The following is a 21,098-nucleotide window of genomic DNA, read 5'->3' on the forward strand; positions in this document are numbered from 1 at the left end:
AATAAAGAAAATAATTAGAAAAACCTAAGATCTTGTGTGGAGCCATAATTTGGGTGTACATGCTTTCAAAAAAATTTCAAACCATTTGTACATAGGCGGTACATACCTGCTTCACAAACCTATAGAAGTCCTCTCATGTTACAATGACTAAACACCTAGGTTGCCAAGGTCTTTTATGTTCATATGCCATATTGGTATCAAACCTTTTCTTAGGCTTGCACGTGCCACAGGTGAAGGAACCACCAAGTTTGGGATTTTTCTAAGACGGTTTGGTACTTTCTACTGTTTAATTGAATTCCCGCGCGACGTCATCGATTAATTTGAGGTTGAACTGAGCCTACCCCAAAATGATCCGGAATGGTGCCAAACTTTTCCACGGGGTCTTATTTGCCCTAGGGACCAATTGTTTGTCAAGGTGGATGTAAAATTCTAGTGTACCCAACATGTAATTGGGCCTCTTTTGTCCCTTTGAGCATAAAGAAAAATATAATAATAAAGAAAATGATCAGAAAAACTTAAGATCTTATGTGGGGCCACAATTTGGGTGTACATGCTTGCAAAAAAAATTCAATGCATTCGGATATAGGCGTTACGTACCTGCTTCACAAACCTATAGAAGTCGTCTCATGTTAAAATGACTAAACACCTAGGTTCCCAAGGTTTCTGTGGTTCATATGCATTCCGGTGTCATATTGGTCTCAAACTTTTTCTCAAGCTTGCACGTGCCATGGGTGAAGGAACCACCATGTTTGGGATTTTTCTGAGATGGTTTTGTACTTTCTGCTGTTTGATTGAATTTCCGCGTGACGTTACCGATTAATTAGAGGTTGAACTGAGCCTACCCCAAAATGATCTGGAATGGTGCCAAATTTTTCCACATGGTCTTATGTGCCCTAGGGACCAATTTTTGGTTGAGGTGGATGCAAAATTCTAGTGTGCCCAACATGTAATTGGACCTCTTTTATCCCGTTTAGCATAAAGAAAAATATAATAATAAAGGAAATAATTAGAAAAACATAAGATCTTGTGTTGGGCCATAATTTGGATGTACATGCTTGCAAAAAAATTTTAAGCCATTTGGACATTGGCAGTACATTCCTGCTTCACAAACCTATAGAAGCCGTCTCATGTTACAATGACTAAACACCTGGGTTCCCAAGGTTTTGAGGTTCATATGTCGTATTGGTCTCAAACTTTGTCTTAGGCTTGCACGTGCTACGGGTGAAGGAACCACCAAGTTTGGGATTTTTCTGAGATGGTTTGGTACTTTCTGCTATTTAATTGAATTTCCACGCGACGTCATCGATTAATTAGAGGTTGAACTGAGCCTACACCAAAACAATTCAGAATGGTGCCAAACTTTTCCACATGTTCTTATTTGCCCTAGGGACCAATTTTTGGTCAAGGTGGATGTAAAATTCTAGTGTACCCAACATTTAATTGGGCCTCTTTTGTCCCTTTGAGCATAAAGAAAAATATAATAATAAAGAAAATAGTTAGAAAAACCTAAGATCTTGTTATTGGTCATAATTTGGGGTGTACATGCTTGCAAAAAAAAATTCAAGCCATTCGGACATAGGCGGTACGTATCTGCTTCACAAGCCTATAGAAGTCGTCTCATGTTAAAATGACCAAACACCTAAGTTTCTATAGTTCATATGCATTCCATTGTCGTATTGGTCTCAAACTTTTCCTCAGGCTTGCACGTGCCACTGGTGAATGAACCACCATGTTTGGGATTTTTATGAGATGGTTTGGTACTTTCTGCTGTTTGATTGAATTTCTGCCTAATGTCACTGATTAATTAGAAGTTGAACTGAGCCTACCCAAAAATAATCCGGAATGGTGCCAAACTTTTCCACATGGTCTTATGTGCCCTAGGGACCAATTTTTGGTTAAGGTGGATGCAAAATTCTAGTGTGTCCAACATGTAATTAGACCTCTTTTATCCCGTTTAGGATAAAGAAAAATATAATAATAAAGAAAATAATCAAAAAAACCTAAGATCATGTGTGGGGCCACAATTTGGGTGTACATGCTTGCAAAAAAATTTCATGCCATTTGGACATAGGTAGTACATACCTACTTCACAAACCTATAGAAGCCGTCTCATGTTACAATGACTAACAGCTAGGTTCCCAAGGTTTTTGAGGTTCATATGTCGTATTGGTCTCAAACTTTTTCTTAGGCTTGCACGTGGCACGGCCGAAGGAACCACCAAGTTTGGAATTTTTCTGAGATGGTTTGGTACTTTCTGCTATTTAATTGAATTTCTGCGTGACGTCATCGATTAATTAGAGGTTGAACTGAGCCTACCCTAAAACGATCTGGAGTGGTGCCAAACTTTTCCACAGGGTCTTATGTACCCTAGGGACCAATTTTTGGTCAACGTGGATGCAAAATTCTAGTGTACCCTACATGTAATTAGCCTCTTTTGTCCCTTTTAGCACAAAGAAAAATATAATAATAAAGAAAATGTTCAGAAAAACTTAAGATCTTGTGTGGGGTCATAATTTGGGTGTACATTCTTGTAAAAATAATTTCAAGCCATTTGGACATAGGTGCAATAGGAATATAAATGTGTTAATTTATTAAGTTTAAAAAATATATATATATAATCATCACTATTGGTTTAAAAAATCGGTAGTGATGGGCAGAAACTGACAGTGATGACAACTACCATTGTCGGTTTTGTTTTGAAAACCAACAGTGATAGGTATATTTTAAAAAAATCAAAAAAAATGTACCCAGCCTCGGGTTCGAGCGTGGGTCACGGGGTCTAGAGCACGGGCCTTAACCACTGCGCTATGATAGTGCTTACGGTTGCTATAATTTGTAATTTTCTTTCATTTAGATATAGTGTAGTAAATTTATATTCGAAAATAAAACAAAATTAAAAAAATTTGCCTGCTCGGGGTTCGAACCTGGGACTCGGGCTCCGAAGAGTACAACCTTGACCGCTGCGCTAGTTATGTAATTGTGTTGGGAGTTGTTTCTTAACTTTATTTATTTATACATGGTGTAGTTAGGTGATTCAAAATTAAAAGAAAAAACAAAAAGTTTGGCCTGGGATTCGAATGCGGGTCATGGGGTCGTGAGTGCGCGGTCTTAACCGCTGCGCTAGGATAGGGAATTCGTTAGCTTAGGTTATTATTATGTTTTTACCATTTGGTTCCAACCGGCTGTGGTAGTGCATGTCACTACCGGGTTGGATTTGGCATTGGCAGTGATGCTATATCATCAATGTCGGCTTGCCTCTGGAATCGGCAGTGATGTGCCATGAGTATACAAGCCGGTGGCGTGGGCTAAAATTTTTCTAAGTCATTTGAAGCCCACGACATCCATTTCCTCTAAGTCAATGGAGCACCGCCACCCCGCACGCCGCCATCCGCAGCCCGAGTGCCCTCCTCTTCTTCAACGCTGACATCCGCGTGTCCCGTGCAGCCCACGCTAGCGAGTAAGACTCGTGACGCCATGCTCCATCCCGGCATCCCACACCCCATGGTCCTCCACCCCGGTGTCCCCCACTCCGTGGGCATCCACGCCGGCGTCCCCCACCCCATGGTCCTCCATGCCAATGTCCCGCATCCCTGGTCCTCCATGCCCCCTCCCACCCCTCCCACACCTTGGATTTGAAGGAGCGCGTAGACAGCGGCATCACCACGCTACACGGTGAGCGCCTCCCTCACTGCGCCCCTTAGGCGTTCGATCGTTTGCCGCTAACCATCACTGTCATCCCAGGCACGCCTGCACAGTCATCTTCCTCAACGCCGTCGAAGCACCGCCACCACCCGCACCCTTGTCTTTCTCGATGCCACCGGAGCACCGCCGCCCCCCATGCCCTTGTCTTCCTTGTCCACACCCACCACCATGCCTGCATCTGCTAACGCCAAGGCCCTTAGGAGCACGTGGAGAGCTGCTATGGCACCGCCCACGGTGAGTGCATCCGGCACTACCCCTTAGGTGTTTGTTGAAATGCTCATGAGGATAACAGCAGCATGTTTATCCCTTTTTCTCTAGATTTCTTATAGAAACACTTTAATTTTCCTTAGTAGCAAATGTTCTTTGATCTATGGTGAATAAATTACCTTAAAATACTATGGTCATTTGTAGCACGGTTGAAGACATAGTAGTGCTCAAAGTGGGATTAAAATGAGTTAGATGTTGAAATTCATGAGTTAGTTGTGTTGGAAATTGAAGTTTGAATATTTGAATATAGTTTACAACTTTGCTTAGGCCTTGTTTAAATCTAGAGCGTAAAGTTTTGGGGTGTCACATCGGGTGTCACATGAGGGTGTCGCATGAGGTGTTCGGATACTAATAAAAAACAAATTATAGAATCCATCAGTAATCCATAAGATGAATTTATTAAGCCTAATTAATCTATCATTTGCACATGTGTTACTGTAGCACCACATTATCAAATCACGAACTAATTAGGCTTAAAAGATTCATCTCGCAAATTAGTAGCAAAATGTGCAATTAGTCTATATTTAATACTCCATGCATGTGTCCAAACATTTGATGGGATAGGGAGGAAACTTTAGGGGAGGAACTAAACAAGGCCTTACTCTACAACATGTTTGAATGACATAGCACTATCAAACTAATTTGGTTAAATGTATAGGCAACCATGGCATGGTATGTAGTGCACGTTAGTCGGGTGCCTGGGATCTACCTTACCTGGGAAGATTACTATGCTCAAGTCAATCGCTACCTAGGGAATTTGTACAAAAATACAACACAAAAGCTAAAGCTTTAGGGCGTACTATGGTGCAAGTAGTGCAAACCATGGCCATAGCCATCACTAGAGATTGAAGAGAAGCCACCCGCCGAAGATATGAAGATTAGGAGAATTGCTCCTTGGTCTTGGAAATATGTCATGCTTTTATTTATGGCTATGGTCATTACTTTTCTTATTTGGAAGTTGATGTAGGCTTAGTTTCAGTAGAACAGTAGGTGGACTTTGTTGTATGTAGCTAATCAAACAATGAATTTGTTCTAGGCGAATAGTATTTGGACTTATTATTAGACTTTGCATTAAATCTCTATTAGTTAGGTAATATATATGCACAAATGCTACTAGTAGTTACGCAGCCAAAACTGACTAGGATCATGTCACAGGCATGACTCGTCATCGCCCATTAACCCGTCACCCAAGAACTGATAGGCAACAAGAAGCGACTGATATCGGTGGAACGGCAGAGCAACATGATCCAACAAACGGTGGCGGTAACAATCAGGACGGTGAGAATGAGGTACATGGACCCCTACCACTCTTCTCGAGCTAGATCAAGATGACTAAAATGACCAGTTAGCTTAGGTATCATGTGACTAGGTAGCCACACATGCTAATTAATTGAGAGTCTATTAGCTTACTTAGTGTCTCCAGTAGGAGGTTGAGCCGACCGAGCAGCCAGATGGTTCGGGTAGTGGCAAGGCCAGAACCAAGCGAGGTGTGTCACAGTTTTCTACTGGTAGGAATGCACACTGGCACATCACCCTAAGTTTGACCAAGTCGGTGAGCTGCTCGCACCTAAAAAAGCTACGGCCAAATACAAGACTGTCATCGGGGCACTTGTAAGGGACTACATCCCGATTAAGTACAGGAAGTGGATTGGGAAAGATGATGACCCATGGAGGGTTCCCAAAAGTGAGATGGATGACATATGGGAGAAATGGATCCCACAATATTTTACTTTCCCACAGGACTATGACAAGGAGCAAAACATTCCCCATGAATTATGCAGGTGTGTAGCAGAACATTGCTTCAAAATAAAATATGCTCATATGTCTTTCCTAAACCCCGAGCTAGTCAACGAGAGAACATGCGGAGGCATGCATGGAAATAAAGTGGAAGATCTGACGGAGACACTGACTACCATTTTAAAAAATTTCAAGATGAGTAATAAAACCGAAATACTTCTAGCCTACAACTGTGAGTATGTGTTCTCTGCTCTTATTTTTATGCTTCTATTTTGTAGTTACGATTATTCGTTAACTAGGGTTTTGTGATTGCAGCAACTATTTCATCTTCATTGTTGTCGATATTAAAAGAAATTGTATCAAGGTGTGGGACGCGAAGAAAAAGCCACTTTCTTTGCTCAATCCCCTAGTCGAAGTGCTTAATGAGTATGCGAGCCTAATAACATATTATTTTTTAATCGCACATAGCATATTCTAATGTAGCCCCTTTTTCACACTTTATAAGGTGGCACAGTGTCGAGACAAGAATGGTTGGTGGGAGGAAGGTCCCGTTCTAGGTTGCACCAATGCAATTGGAGACCCTAGACTAGCCAGAGGGAAACAATGAATGTGGGTTCTACGTAATGTGGGCAATGCTTCGCTACCTCGGTGTAAAATTGGATGTGGCAGATGCTTTGGTGTGTATAATCCCCATTTCATTTATATCTATTAATTCAATAAAACGATCTACTTATTTCTCTAACATTTCTGCCTTTCGAAACTAGTTTTTTTGAATGACAGCACAAAAAATTTAAACACAATAGGTTGTTAGAAATGGAGGTCATAGCACTGTCATCGGAGCTAGCAGCCTTCATTGTATCGGAGTGCTTGGAAAAAAAGGAACATTCTCTATTGCACAGTCCGTGAAGTATAAGGCGTAGTACAAGCCAGAGTGGCTCGCTAGACTATTGTAATTTCTTTTTTATTTCAAGGGATCGAGAGCTTCATAAGTACATTTAGGGTTTAAGGCTTAGGGTTTAGGGTTTAGGGTTCAATAGCGAATATAAAGCGAAACCCGATTCCACCAAAAAAAATAAAATAATTTATAAAATAGTAAAATGCGAAAAAGAGATCACTGCCGGTTAGCACAAAACCGCTAGTGGTGGTAAAGAGGGCACTGCCGGTTCATGGCACAAGCCAGCAGTGTTGGCTGAGCCATCACTGTCGGTTTGAAATCCAAACCGGTAGTGTTGCTGAAGACAACACTCTCGGTTTGAGCCACTAGCTAGCAGTGATGGCTCGACCAACATAGCCGGCTTGAGCCATGAACCGACAGAGATGGCTTGCTTAACATTGCTGGCTTGAGACACAAGCCAATAGTGTAGGCTTGCTCAACACTGCCGGCTTGAGCCAAGAACCGACACTGTTGAAGCAACCATCACTGTCGATTGGGTCTACAAACCAGCAGTGTTGTTCAACTGGACACTGCCTGGTGGAGCCAGGAACCGACATTGTTGCCTATAGATCAGTGTCGGTTCTTGGGAACTGGTAGTGATGTCAACCCCCATCACTGCCGGTATGACACTGTCTGTTCAAAATCCGGCAGTGAAGGGGGTTTTTGAACCGACAGTGATGTCCTAATCTGGGGTAGTGTGGATTCCGTATGAAGGAATTAGGATAGCCGTGCTCGATAGCGAGGATGCCGATGATGAGTGATCCGCACATGAAGCCATGGACACAAATTGCAGTAAGGAGGATGAAGTCACATCGAGGCAGGTATCGAGGAAGATGACAATACTGAGGTCAAAACAATCGAGGATGAAGAACTTGATGGGATCGAGGCATCACGGAGAAGAAGGTCGATGCTAAAGTTGATGTTTTCATGGCCGCCATTGACGAGCGTGCACTGGTTGCTAGTCCAACATCTCACATGCAAGGTAGTGTTCACAACCATGCACACCGCGGGGTAGAATGTACCACCAAAGAAGGCCACAACAAAGATTGCAGCTTGCAAAATTTAAACGTGGGGTAGTAGGTATTGATGCAGCTCATAGTTGCCATAGTAGATGAATGTAATCGGAGAAGAGATGACAACATTGGCAATGATTCTGTCCTAGAAGAGAGAGAGAGAGAGAGGGTAAAGTACCAAACAATGTACACTTCAAATAATCTAATTGTTGCGATGGCGGTCCTCAAAGAAGGTAGTGAGAAGAATCCTAACAACAATGTTGACCATGGACATGAAGCGAATGATAATGTTGTCATAGATGAAGTTGCAGGCGTAGTCATGATGGTGTCGAAGAGGCAATTAATGATGAGAGCCACCGTGGACAAGGCTACATTAAGGAAGATGCGCCTATCGACGATGATGACAACAGGTGGCAACGCTGCAGCTCAAGGAGGCGATGCAATACAACCCTGCTGCTCTAAGGTGTGATACGTGTACTCAAAGATGAACTATGCATGTCACTAAGCATTGACCAGTTGACCATACTTGCACACGTGGAATATGACTGTTGTAGATGGCACTATATGCAGATCAGGGCTGATGACAGCAGTATCAAGGACATCCTAAACAACAATGGCAACGATGAGCCGACATGTAAATGTCAAATGTGTAGACAGGGCAGCAGCTCGCGAAGGTGTACCTAGGCTCCACGCGTAGTAGTCCATCACACAGTGTAGAGACAAATAAGGAGGACCTTATAAGACCTTCATTGCACATGTAGAGCATAACAGACAGCCTTGCATCGCTAAGGGCATGCTATTAAATCAAAGCCATATGCGCTGATGACTCGCTTTTCTAGCTAAGCCCTGAGATATGTAGGCCCATGACTTTATTCAAACATACATATACAGGACTCCAACATGGGCGTAAGGTCGTTTTATTTAGGAGTACATACATAGTCTGGCTAGTAGTGCTTTATTCTATCAGGTTCACTATTTACTTCATATTTGTTGGTAGAAGCAGAAGGTGTTCCTGCCCCTTCCACCTCAGCAGTTTGAATTCCCCCCGATGCCAAAGGTGGTGTTTCCTGCAGCCTAAATGTGAAAAAGGCATTACTGACGATCCTCACTCAAAAGACAGACCGCCTCTGTCCCAAAATACAAGGTGTTTAAGGTTTCTTAACATTAGATTTGTATGCAAAAGTCCTTACTTATGACTTGATTTGATATCACTTATATAGTAGATTATATTTAATGGAGTAGTTGTTGGTTTTGTCTTGTCCTAACGAAACCCGTGTACTTTCATTGTGGTATTGAAACTTGGAAGATAAGTAAATAAATTCATTGGAATTGGTACAACTAGTTGACATCCAATTTCCGATGAGGGTAAACCTGCTATGGCAACTTTGCCTAACAAATAATTATCTGCAGAGATCCCAACAGAGAGCACTTTTTATAAATCAGAGAACAAAAAATATAACCCCAGCACCAGGTTCTTCTGAAATCAATACTGTCTGTTCCAAGCAATGTTCATGATGATTTCGGGGCCTATTTATCCTCCAAGTAATAATCAGATGAATATCCTTCAAATAACCCATCGTAACATTTTTTTATACTCATATATGATACGTAGCTTTGACCAAGATTTATTTCTTTCCTGTAAACTGATAATAATTAAGGAAAATATGCTAGCAGAGTGGCGGTTCTTGAGTTGAGCATCAGTTCACCTTAGTGGTGCAGAGAATGAGAGAATGTATCCAGAATATAGCAGCTAGCTATCTTCTCTATTTTGGATGAGAATATAGGAAACCTAAGAGATGCTTTGTGCGGTCTATGGAGTGCAGGAGTGGTGTGCTTTGTTCCTAGTATAGTATCCAGTTATGAAAACAAGGTAACGATGCCCCATCCAGCAGGAGCGCGCTACTGCCGAGCACTGGTATGACTGTCCCACAGCTGGCCGCGTCGGGGGGAGGGAGACACGTATTGCACGGCCGTGCTGCAGTGGGTGCGACCTGTGCGATAGCACAGGGCCCCCATTTATCAATGGCCTTATTTTTTTTCCTCTGCATCCTATGTAGCCCAACAATCTACAGCCAAAAACATCTTTGGCGGCCCGTCGCACTCCCAACAATCTCACCTAGCGCTGGTTGGTTTTCTGACTCTCGAGTCTCGTCATCCTGACTCTTGATCGGTCTCTCATCTAGCGCTGGTTGGTTTTCTGACTCAGCGGCGTAAGCCACCAGGACGACTGAGGGACTGTGGATGTCTCAAGCTAGCCACCAGGACGCTCTCGAGCTACAGGGAGAGGAGACAGGAGTGTAGTGCAATGTTGTCGTCGGTGGTGGGCCACTTGGCCTCAGCTCATCGGCTGGCTGCAGTCTACACTCTGGCGATTCTACATATTACAAGTGGAAGATAATTTTTTTTATGGAAAATGTAGCTGACACATACTGAGAAAGGCAGTGCATATTCTCATGTTGCATGTGCTCTGATGATGAATGCCAGGACTAGGTCAATCACAACGTTTAGCACTAGTTGACATTTTTTGCACAGGGCCCTGGATTTTGCCAGCACGGCCTGGTGTTGAGTCAGGAAAACGTGCTGGGACCATGGAAGCTGAGGGACTCCCATTTGTGGCACTATTATATGGAGACATAACCAGTGAAAATGGGCTAAATGTTGAAAATTTAAACACTTTCAAAAAACATACTTTGAGGTTTAAAAAACATAGTTTATTTATTTATGTGCGTCAAAGTCAATAGATTGTACATTTGCATTCCCAAAGTTGTACGTGCTACATAAACATAGAAGTTACAATTAACTAGTACTCAATCCATCCCAAATTGTAGGTTGTTTTGGTTTATATAGATGCATTGTTTTTGTTATGTATCTAACATAGCGTGTATCATGATACATAGCAAAAGGAATGTATCTAGCTAGAAAAACCAAAATGAACTATGATTTTGAGACAGAGGGTGTAGGTTCTATACACTTAACTAGTACTCAATCTGTCCCAAATTGTAAATTGGTTTGGCTTTTCTAGATACATTATTTTTGTTATGTACCTAACATAGCGTATATCTAGATACATATCAAGAATGAATGTATCTAGAAAAATCAATAGTAGAAACCCTCACAAATATAGCTGCTGGGATACAAAAAGACTGTTGCGGAAAACAATGGGACGGATGACATGGTTGGTGTTCGATGCTAAGTTGGTGGCGTCGCTGGTAATGGCGTAACACATGTTATGAAGCGTATCCTAGAAGGACTCTAGCGGGCTCTTACGTAAAACATGAATTTCTAGTAGGAATCTTAACATGGACTCCTAGTAGGACTATTTTCCACAGGACTATATATACACGAGAGGAGAGGAGAGGGATATTGTACAGATCTATGATATAGATGATAAAGAAAGAGCCTCTCCCTATATCTTGTCTACATTGTTCTTCTACTATCATCTACTTCGTTGATCATGAGAGACGGAGAGAGAAAGGTCCTAACCACTGGCGACGTGATTTCACAACAAGTTATCTGCACTTTGCTCTACCGCCATCATCATCGACTACTTTGTCTACATCGTTGTTCATCGTCGACCTTGACCTCACCGGCACCACCATCTCCGACGTCGTCGTCGACTACATCATCTACTTGGACCATGGAGAGTTGCTGGCTGAACAGATCTGCTATGACCTCTGCCTACTTACGGTCTACACTGCATCGGTGTTGTCGTCATCAATCAAGTAGGCAGGTCTTCGACCATGCCTGCTGCCCTACGCGGTATGTATCTACTGATAACTGCCCTACGCGGCAAGTGGAGTAGATCAATTTGGCATCAAAATCAAGGATTAAGCATGTGTTCCGGCCATCGAGCTGGAAGATTGATTTCCAATCTACTTCTGATTTCCAATCAAACGACAGGAAGATCGTTCATATCCAGAATATAAACTCAACTCTTTGCCATGGACCTGTAGTCGCATCACCGAACTTCCCCCGCCTGGATGAACTCGGGTCGGATCTAAGCTGCAAAGTTTGAAGCAATCTCAATCAGATCAAATCCGATCGTCGAGCATCAGAAACGCCGCAGCCACGGTCACACAGGCAGCCTCATGAATGCTCCAAGGCCACTGGGCACCGCACGCCGCCTCGGGCCTTCGCAAGGCTGCCAAGTGCCAATGCTACCGTTCACCGAGGGCCGTTGCATGGCCCATAGATACCACACACCGCCGCACAGGCTGATGAATTTCCTGCAGAACGTGTGTGTTTGTTTGTACCATTTATTTATTAATGTATACCTTATGTTTTTTAAGTGCTCTTTTGAATGCATTTAATCATGGATATTATGAATCACGCCATGTAATCTCGAGAATAAAACATTGAATGATTGCACAAGCAACATGGCATAACGTATATGAGCTCTGTAATCTTGAAGACCATAGACTTAGTACCCCGAGTCTCATATTATTTTCTAGAAATGCTAGTATGCTTCTGAGAATATTTTTGCATAATCATCCAGTACCTTTTGCACACTACTACTTATTGACATGCAGTACATTTATATGCACATGATTCCAATTATTTTGATATGCACATGAAGAAGAAATATCCTGAATTTACCTAGATAGCTGGAATTATCTCTTATGGTCATTCTAAACCTTAATATCCATTGAAGGATATGATCTATGAAAGATTATTAAACCCAAGGATGATGTACTGCACCATTGAAGTGGAGCAGGCTTAGTCACTGCATTTTCTAAGACACAAAGTATTACTGTCAAGGAGTACATGACCAATATGAACCCCAAGGTATTATGGGACTCACTGTATGATAAATTAAAGAAGATAACCCATAAACTGATTCTAGAATATCAGTATACTTAATAAATTGATTTTTTCAAGAATATTATACCATACGGTAATACATACTGGTCTATACAATTGCAACTAGCTTGAAGCTATGTGCTCTCTACGCCATAAAGGCAAGATAATAAACAAGGATTTATTTACAGTTATTCTAGATGATTAGAATATTATGAGCAATGAGTACAAGAAATATTAATATTTATCATTCACAACTACTCAAGATCAAGCAGAAATTGAGCTAGAAGTTTGGGTAGCTTATGAATTAGGCTATTATCAAAGTGAGACTTAGCAGTATATATGACTCACATTTATCACACCCCTAGAAGGCTTGTGAATGCATATCACAACCATTTAATAAAGCATGAAGCTACCACATACAAGAACAAAAACAAAGATCAATTGGAATATTTCATGACCTTCTCGAAGAAGAACAACATGTGCTTGCGGACTCAGTATAGTCTTCAAATTTATCATCTAGTAGTATTAGTAGTGGTCGTGCATTAAGGTTTTAATTCATGTACCAAATTAAGAGGATTGAGTAAACTCTTAGAAGAGTAAACAATTGTCTTATTAGCTTGAAGACTAATTTGAAGCATTTGATATTCACAGTTGAAATTTCTTACCTGCAGTAGTTTTGTTTAATTTTGCATGGAATAAATAAATTATATGTTGAACATATGAATAATTGCCTACTTTAGCCTACTAAAACAATCATTTGCAATGATTTTATCCACTAAGAAGCCTCTGGTAACCGTGTAGGTTATAGTTCTTTTGTGCACTGCTATGCAGGTAGATAAAAACCGAATTTTCAAATCGCACATGAACAATTGGAATATATTGATACTATAATTGATTTCAGAAGAATTGATTTATGCAAGCAAGAAGTATAATTCTATACTAAGGTATTGAATACTTGTAGCCTAAAAACTTGATGTTTGTATTCTACCCTAACCAAATTGTTGTACACTGAATAGTATAGATTTCATGCCATAATAAATACTAGAAGTATTATTGGCATTTATAAGCATTTGAAATGACTTATAGATAATTCGTGAAGCATACTTCTAATTGAAATTTAATATTGCATGAAAGGGGGAGAAATTGGGTACAGAGGCATAAGAAAGTGTGGATAAATAAAATTTAATGCACATCCTTCCTAAGTCACTCTTGAGTGCATATATGAGGACTTGAAATCCCAGTTGTGTCCCTTCCGGTCGAGTTTGTATCTCTACTAATCACTAACTAAATGCAAGCTTGGAGCTATAGTATGCTGTTGTTATCTACTATATTGGATTGAAGTCCAACATTCCACAATATGCTTGAATGCATATCACTGAACTATGCTCCCGCTGAATTTTACTCTATGATGTCCACATTATTGTGTGTGAAACAGTTATTGTAACACCCTAAAATTTGTACTTGTGAAAATAGGATTAAAATGATTTATTTATGAATTTTTGTGCACATGAAATATAGGAAAAAAAATATTTTTCATTATATTAAAATTCATCATAAGGAGTAGCAACATGGATGTGCAAACATGCTGATGCATTTGATTTATTGCAATGAGTGGTTGAATCCAAAATTCAAAATGAATTCAAATCGCTTTTGAAAATAAGTTTGAAAAAGGCTCTGAAATAAAAGAAAAGAAAAGAAAAAGAGAATTGGAAAATAAAAGAGTTTTCAAAAGTTTGCAAAAGTTTGATAAAATAGTATCCGCAGTCCTCCTGCAGATCCAAAATTCGATTTTATTTATTTTAAATTCAAAAATCAGGTTCGATCTATTTATAAAATTGCCACTATCTTCATTAGGCCATATCTTCTCCATTTTAACTCCGATTTGACCCGTTCAAGTTACGTTAGATTCATAATGACATAATCTACGCATTAGTATCAATGTTTTCCATGTCAAGAGCTCTAGAATTTTATGGCTTAACGCCTATCTTGAATAATGATTATGCAATTGGATTTTTCTAGTTAAAAGTAACTTTGGCTTTTCACCTTGGTCAACTATATGATTAGTTTTACATTGTTTTTCAAAATCAAGTATAATTTAACTTAACTCAATTAAGGTATTTCTCTTAAGTATCTTATACATGTTTTATATAGCTAAAATAAATAAAGCCTATAGTTTCTTTTGGAAGCAAATCTATTAGTAGATGTATCTTTTTCACCGTAGCTCCGATTAACGTGCTTTTCACGTCTATGTGATCATAGCAACGTGTAGATTTGATTTCAAATTCTTTTTCACTAATTGGTGTATTGTTCTAATATAGTTATGTTTGAATGCTATGCATGTTTGTTCGTATGCTTGTGTGGTGCTTAATGATCTTGTCCAGTTGATGAGTTTTACGTGGTGATCAAGAAGCAGCTCTTTGGAGGCTACAAATGAATAGAGAAAGGATCTAAGTTCAAGGCAAGTATATCAAGGGATCTTCCTTGTTGTCCTATACACCTTTAATTATTTAATTCATACTGCATGTGTCTACCTTGACTACCACTAAGGATATTCTAGTCTTTTGTACTTATACCTTGATACCTATGGGGTATTGCACTGGGTAGTATGATGCTGGTGCTCAACTAAAGCCATGATCTTGTAACTTGACTAATGGAATATGCAATAAACACTAAAAGATGATTTTTAGCAACATGGAACAAGGGGGCTAGAGCATTGGGCAATTTTATGGTGCTCTAGATTCCTCTTCCTAAGGACTTATCTGTAAACGAACATCCAGGACTTACAATACAACTATGAGGGCTACATGGCTCTGGCTTTAGCTTAGTATGAAGACCTTTTTCTAGCTTATTAGAGGTTACCTTTATTGGCGTAAGAATGGCTTGGTGAATCGGGTATAGTGCGGCCTCTGTCCCCTTGTGTATAGGCTGCACGTCATTGTGCCATCGGGAAGGGGGGCTCTACATCCATTTGCCGAGTGAATCTAATGGCCCTACTTGTTAGAAGAACCTTTGGAAGGCTTCATAGTGAACCCTGCCGACCTTCCTTAAAGTGGGTCAAGAGATTAGCTACCTCGGGCGAAAGGGTAAATCATGACTCACAGTGAAATTGTACAACCTCTACAGAGTGTAAAACTTACAGAAAAGTTGATGAACACTGATGATAAAGATGCTCATTGATGATTACTGTTTATGCTATTCATTATTCATGTTTACCTGATCATGTGTTTATATGGGATTGTGAATAAACATGTTGCCACCCAATTGCTAAAAGATGACTCATTAAAAGCTAATCGCAGTTAAACCAGTGTCAGCCTTTTGAGCCTCATGAACCCCATGTTATATTTGTTGAGTACGACATGTACTTACGCTTGCTTTACTTTTTAAATCTTTGGAAAATCCTAGATGGGTACCAGATTGCTAGTCTGGAGGAGTTCGGCTTATGATCAACCAGTCAGTTGTCCCTATGGATTGGAGTCTTCACCCGAAGATTGGAGTTGTCTTTCCGATGTTTGCTGTCTAAGGTTATATCCTTTATACTAGGCATATATATGTTCTCCTCTCTCACATTGTAGATATGTATATATACATCGTCGATCTATATTTATCTAGTTTGCGACATTTTACTTGGCATATTTTATATAATGCAATATATATTTTCTATTCATATTTCTTGAATTTCATTAGGTATAATGCAACATATATATTCTCCTCTTCCATATTCTAGCTATGTATATATATGCATCGATCTATATTTATTTAGTTTGCTACATTTTACTTGACACATTTTATATAATGAAATATATATTTATAGTCATATTTCTTGAATTTTATGAGGTGGGATGAACGGACCTCCCCCACCACAAGAACCAGGTTTCCACCCTAGCGATGATCAATTTGATCATGATGTGTCCATTCCAAACCACCCTATTCCAGCTATCGTATGAAATATTTTTCAACATCTTATTTTTGGTTGCTAATTAATTAATAATTGTAGTTTAAATTCCATAATAAGAGTTGTTTCATAATATGTATGGACTCATTCAAAGAATATCATTGTTGCATATGTCATAGACGATAGCCCCGATACAGTGGCTGTAAGTAGCACTTAGCTTGCTTATGGTGTTGGACATCGTTGGGAACATGACATCTGCTGATGATAGTCAAACTTGGACGTGTGAACTAAGCTTCTACATCCCTTCAAGGCTACCATCAGGGCATCAGGAATTTATCTGACAGACAGGATCACGGATGCCTAGCAGGAGAAGCGTACGTCTAGTTCTTTGTCGTGCGCAACTGTTTGGTGGTACTTCAGCACATTTCCTATCAGGTGCCCGATTTCTCGCACTTCAAGATAGAAGCTTTGCGTGCCGGTGATGTCCCCGTTCTACAAGTAAGTTAATACTGGGTGAGCTACAACCAAATGGATGTGGTAAAGTCAACATCACTGATACCTGAGTCATGGTTATTTATTGTATTGTTATTGTAATAACGATCTCTCATTTTTTTGCCCGATTACAGGTGGTGCTCCATGATAGTACCTATGATGCATTGGGCTTGTCGGCCATACTAGACCAACCTATGGAAAGACATAGGTATGACTAGGAGTACTATACTAGGAACCTTGGCTAGCGCACTATTACAGGATGCTAGTTCTACATAAGATTTACTAACGTGGCCAATGGTCGTTCAGTAGGTTACATCTACGGATGACCATGTCATAGGTCTTTTGAGGCACGAGAGAGTGCAATCGTACGGGCATTGGCCTTCATCGATGGTTGTGGTTACATAATCCATGACATCAATTACCATGCTTGGATGCAAATGTATGGAGCTACGCATCCACCCCTGAATTAGTGTTTGTTTAGGTTTAATTTGCAAGGTTTAAGTTTAATTCGGCTTGTGTTTGTCATGTAATTCATGTGCTATAGAACAAGAACTCTAAATTCTAGTGCCATATTGGTCTCAAACTTATTCTCAGGCATGCATGTGCCACGGGTGAATGAAACAACAAGTTTGGGATTTTTCTGAGATGGTTTGGTACTTTCTCCGATTTAACTGAATTTTCACGTGACGTCACCGATTAATTAGAGGTTGAACAGAGCCTTCCCCAAAACGATCCAGAATGGTGCCAAACTTTTCCAAAGGGTCTTATATGCCCTAGGGACCAATATTATGGTCGAGGTGGATGCAAAATTTTAGTGTGCCCAACTTGTAATTGGGCCTCTTTTGTCCCTTTAGCACAAAGAAAAATATAATAATAAAGAAAATGATCAGAAAAACCTAAGATCTTCTATGGGATCATAATTTGGGGTGTACATGCTTGCAAAAAAATTTCAATCCATTTGGACATATGCGGTACATACCTGCTTCACAAACCTATAAAAACCGTCTCATGTTACATTGACTAAACACCTAGGTTCCTAAGGTTTTTGTGGTTCATATGCATTGCTGTGTCATATTGGTCTCAAACTTTTTCTTAGGCTTGCATGTGCCATGGGTGAAGGAACCACCAAGTTTGGGATTTTTTTGAGATGGTTTATTACTTTCTGCTGTTTAATTGAATTTTCACGCGACATCACTAATTAATTAGATGTTGAACTGAGTCTACCCCAAAATTATCCCGGATGGTGCCAAACTTTTCCATAGGGTCTTATGTGCCCTAGGGACCAATTTTTGGTTGAGGTCGATGCAAAATTCTAGTGTGTCCAACATGTAATTGGACCTCTTTTGTCCTCTCTAGCACAAAGAAAAATATAATAATAAATAAAATATTCAGAAAAACCTAAGATATTATGTGGGGCCATAATTTGGGTGTACATGCTTGCAAAAAAAATTTCAAGCCATTTGGACATAGGCAGTACGTACCTGCTTCATAAACCTATAGAAGTCATCACAAGTTACATTGACTAAACACCTAGGTTCCCAAGGTTTTTGATGTTCATATGTCGTATTGGTCTCAAACTTTTTTCCCACGCTTGCACGTGCCACAAGTGAAGGAACCACCAAGTTTAGGATTCTTCAGAGATGCTTTGGTACTTTATGCTGTTTGATTGAATTTCCGTGCGATGTCTGAAAGCATCTAGGCCCCTTGTTGGGTTTCGGTGATTAATGACAATACAAGATTACTATGACTAACATTTGTTTTGCAGAGGCAATTAAGTTAGGTCATGGTAATAGAGATCAATTGGGCAATCAAGGTGGTCATGCCCCTACGATGGAAATCGTTTCGGTTTTTAAAGGATGGACGACAAGGTTAAGGATGACTAGTTCTAAGTGTCGATTGGAGTTGGAGAGACACTTAGAGTAGTTTAGGACTTTGTTTTTCCTTTGGCCATACTATTAAGGGGGGTATGGATGGGTAGCTTGACCTAGACGAGTCTAGTGAGTTAGGTGTTCTGCACACTTGTTAAATCTAGCACTAGGTAGCTCCACAATAGCCCTATGATCCTATGGAGCAAACTTCATTCACATATGTTTGAGAGTTGGAAGTGAATGGAGGGTCAAATGCTGACCGAACGCTGGCTGCAGGGTCCGGTCAGTTTATTTGAGCAAGGTGATTGCGTTCGGTGCGACCGGACGCTGAGTGGTCGAGTGACCAGACGTTGAGGGCTAGTGTCCGGTCGACTCCAGTAAGGTTCCAGAGAAGGAATTCTGTGACCGGACACAACCGGTCAGTACTGATCGGACCCTGGGGGTTCAGCGTTTGGTCGAGTACAGTAAGGTTCCAGTGAGGGTTTAATGCGACCAGACGCGTCCTGTCAGTGTTGATCTGACCCTGCCAGCGTCTGGTCAACACTTAATCACTGGTGTGCGGGATGAACTGACCGGAGCATCCGGTCACCCCGTAGAGGCACATAACGGTTTGTTTTTCAGGCTGCCTTATAAATAGAAGCTCCACTCGTTTGTGGAGTCACTTTTGCTCATTCCAACAGCTAAGAAACACATTTGTGAGTGCCAAGAAGAGCAAGGTCCTACTGAGGTGATTAAGATTTGAGAATCCAAGAGAGTAGCCTCATTAGTGAATCAAGAGTAGCAAAGTGTGCATCCACCGTTCTCATTAGGCTTCACGTGGTCAAGTGAGAGTTCATGCTTGTTACTCTTGGTGATCGCCATCACCTAGATGGCTTGGTGGTGATTGGGAGCTTGGTGATCACCCGGCGGAGCTTGTGGGTGACCCAACTCATGTTGTGAGCGGTTTTGGGTGATTCACCATGATGGAGTGTCGAAGAATCAACCCGTAGAGGGCACTTGATCCTTGCGCGGATCAAGGGGGAGCTACACCCTTGCGCGGGTGCTCCAACGAGGACTAGTGGGGAGTGACGACTCTCCGATACCTCGGCAAAACATCACCGCGTTTCTCTCTCTCTCTCTATTTACTTTGAGCATTTACTTTGAGCAATTCAATACTTGTTTTTACATTCATAGAATTGTCATGCTAGAGTAAGTTTGGAACATAGGTTGCAAGTCCTTTGTGCGTTAGATTAATAGAAACACTTTTCTAGACACAAGGGGTTAATTGGGCTAACCGTAGGATTTAATTATTGCAAAAAAAATTAGAATTAGCCCAATTCACCCCCCTCTTGGGCATCTTGATCCTTTCAATTGGTATCAGAGCCTCGTGCTCATGTTTTTAAGCTTAATCGCTTAGAGCAAGATGTCTCACGGGGATGGACCTCCTCCTATCTTTGAGGGAGATGACTTTCCATATTGGAAAATTTGCATAGAGACGTACTTAGAAGCTCTAGACGTTGGTATACTTAGTGCCGCCTCACAAGGCTTCCCAAAACCTTGGGATGCTACTAACTTACAAGGCGATGAGGTTAATTATGAAAAGTGGAATGCAAAGGCTCGGAACACCATCTTTATAGGCCTTTGCAAAGATGTGTTCAACCGCGTAAGGAACCACAAAGACGCCCATGCACTATGGTCGGATGTTTGTGTGCTCCATGAGGGAACTAAGAGTGAGCGTGAGGAATGCTATCATCTTGTAATTAAAAAGCTAAATTCATTTGAGATGCTTTCCAAAGAATGTGCTAATGAGATGTATTCATGTTTAAATGTTCTTGTAGAGGAAGTCAATGGGCTTGGACTTACTCAAATGTCACCATCCGACGTTGTGAGAAAGATCTTGAGTGTCCTCCCCATTGACAAATATGGGCATATTGTGACCGTGCTACATCAAAGTGATCTTTCCGCCGCTACACCGACACAAATCTTAGGAAAGATCAATGCTCATGAGATGTACATGCACATCACGTCACAAGATGGCTCATCCTCTACCAAGAAGAAAGAGAAGGACTTGGCATTCAAAGCTAGCCAAGATAAGGGCAAAGTAAGACTTGAGTATGAGAGCTCAAGTGATGAAGAAGATGAAGATGAAAATCTTGCTCTCATGGTGAAGAAATCTGCCAAGATGCTAAAGAAGCTAAACAAGAGTGGCATCAAGTTTGATGGCAAGAAGAAGAAGTTCTTCACAAGCTCTAGAAGGAAGCCAATCTCTGAAATGGATTGCTTCAATTGTGGTGAACTTGGTCATCTAGCACTTCAATGCACCAAGCCCAAGAAAGACAAGTTTAAGAACAAGAACAAGGGCAAGAAAGATGACTCAAGTAACGAAGATGAAGATGAGAAGAAGAAGAACAAGC

Source organism: Miscanthus floridulus, chromosome 10 (genome assembly GCF_019320115.1).
Source record: "Miscanthus floridulus cultivar M001 chromosome 10, ASM1932011v1, whole genome shotgun sequence".
Taxonomy (NCBI): domain Eukaryota; kingdom Viridiplantae; phylum Streptophyta; class Magnoliopsida; order Poales; family Poaceae; genus Miscanthus; species Miscanthus floridulus.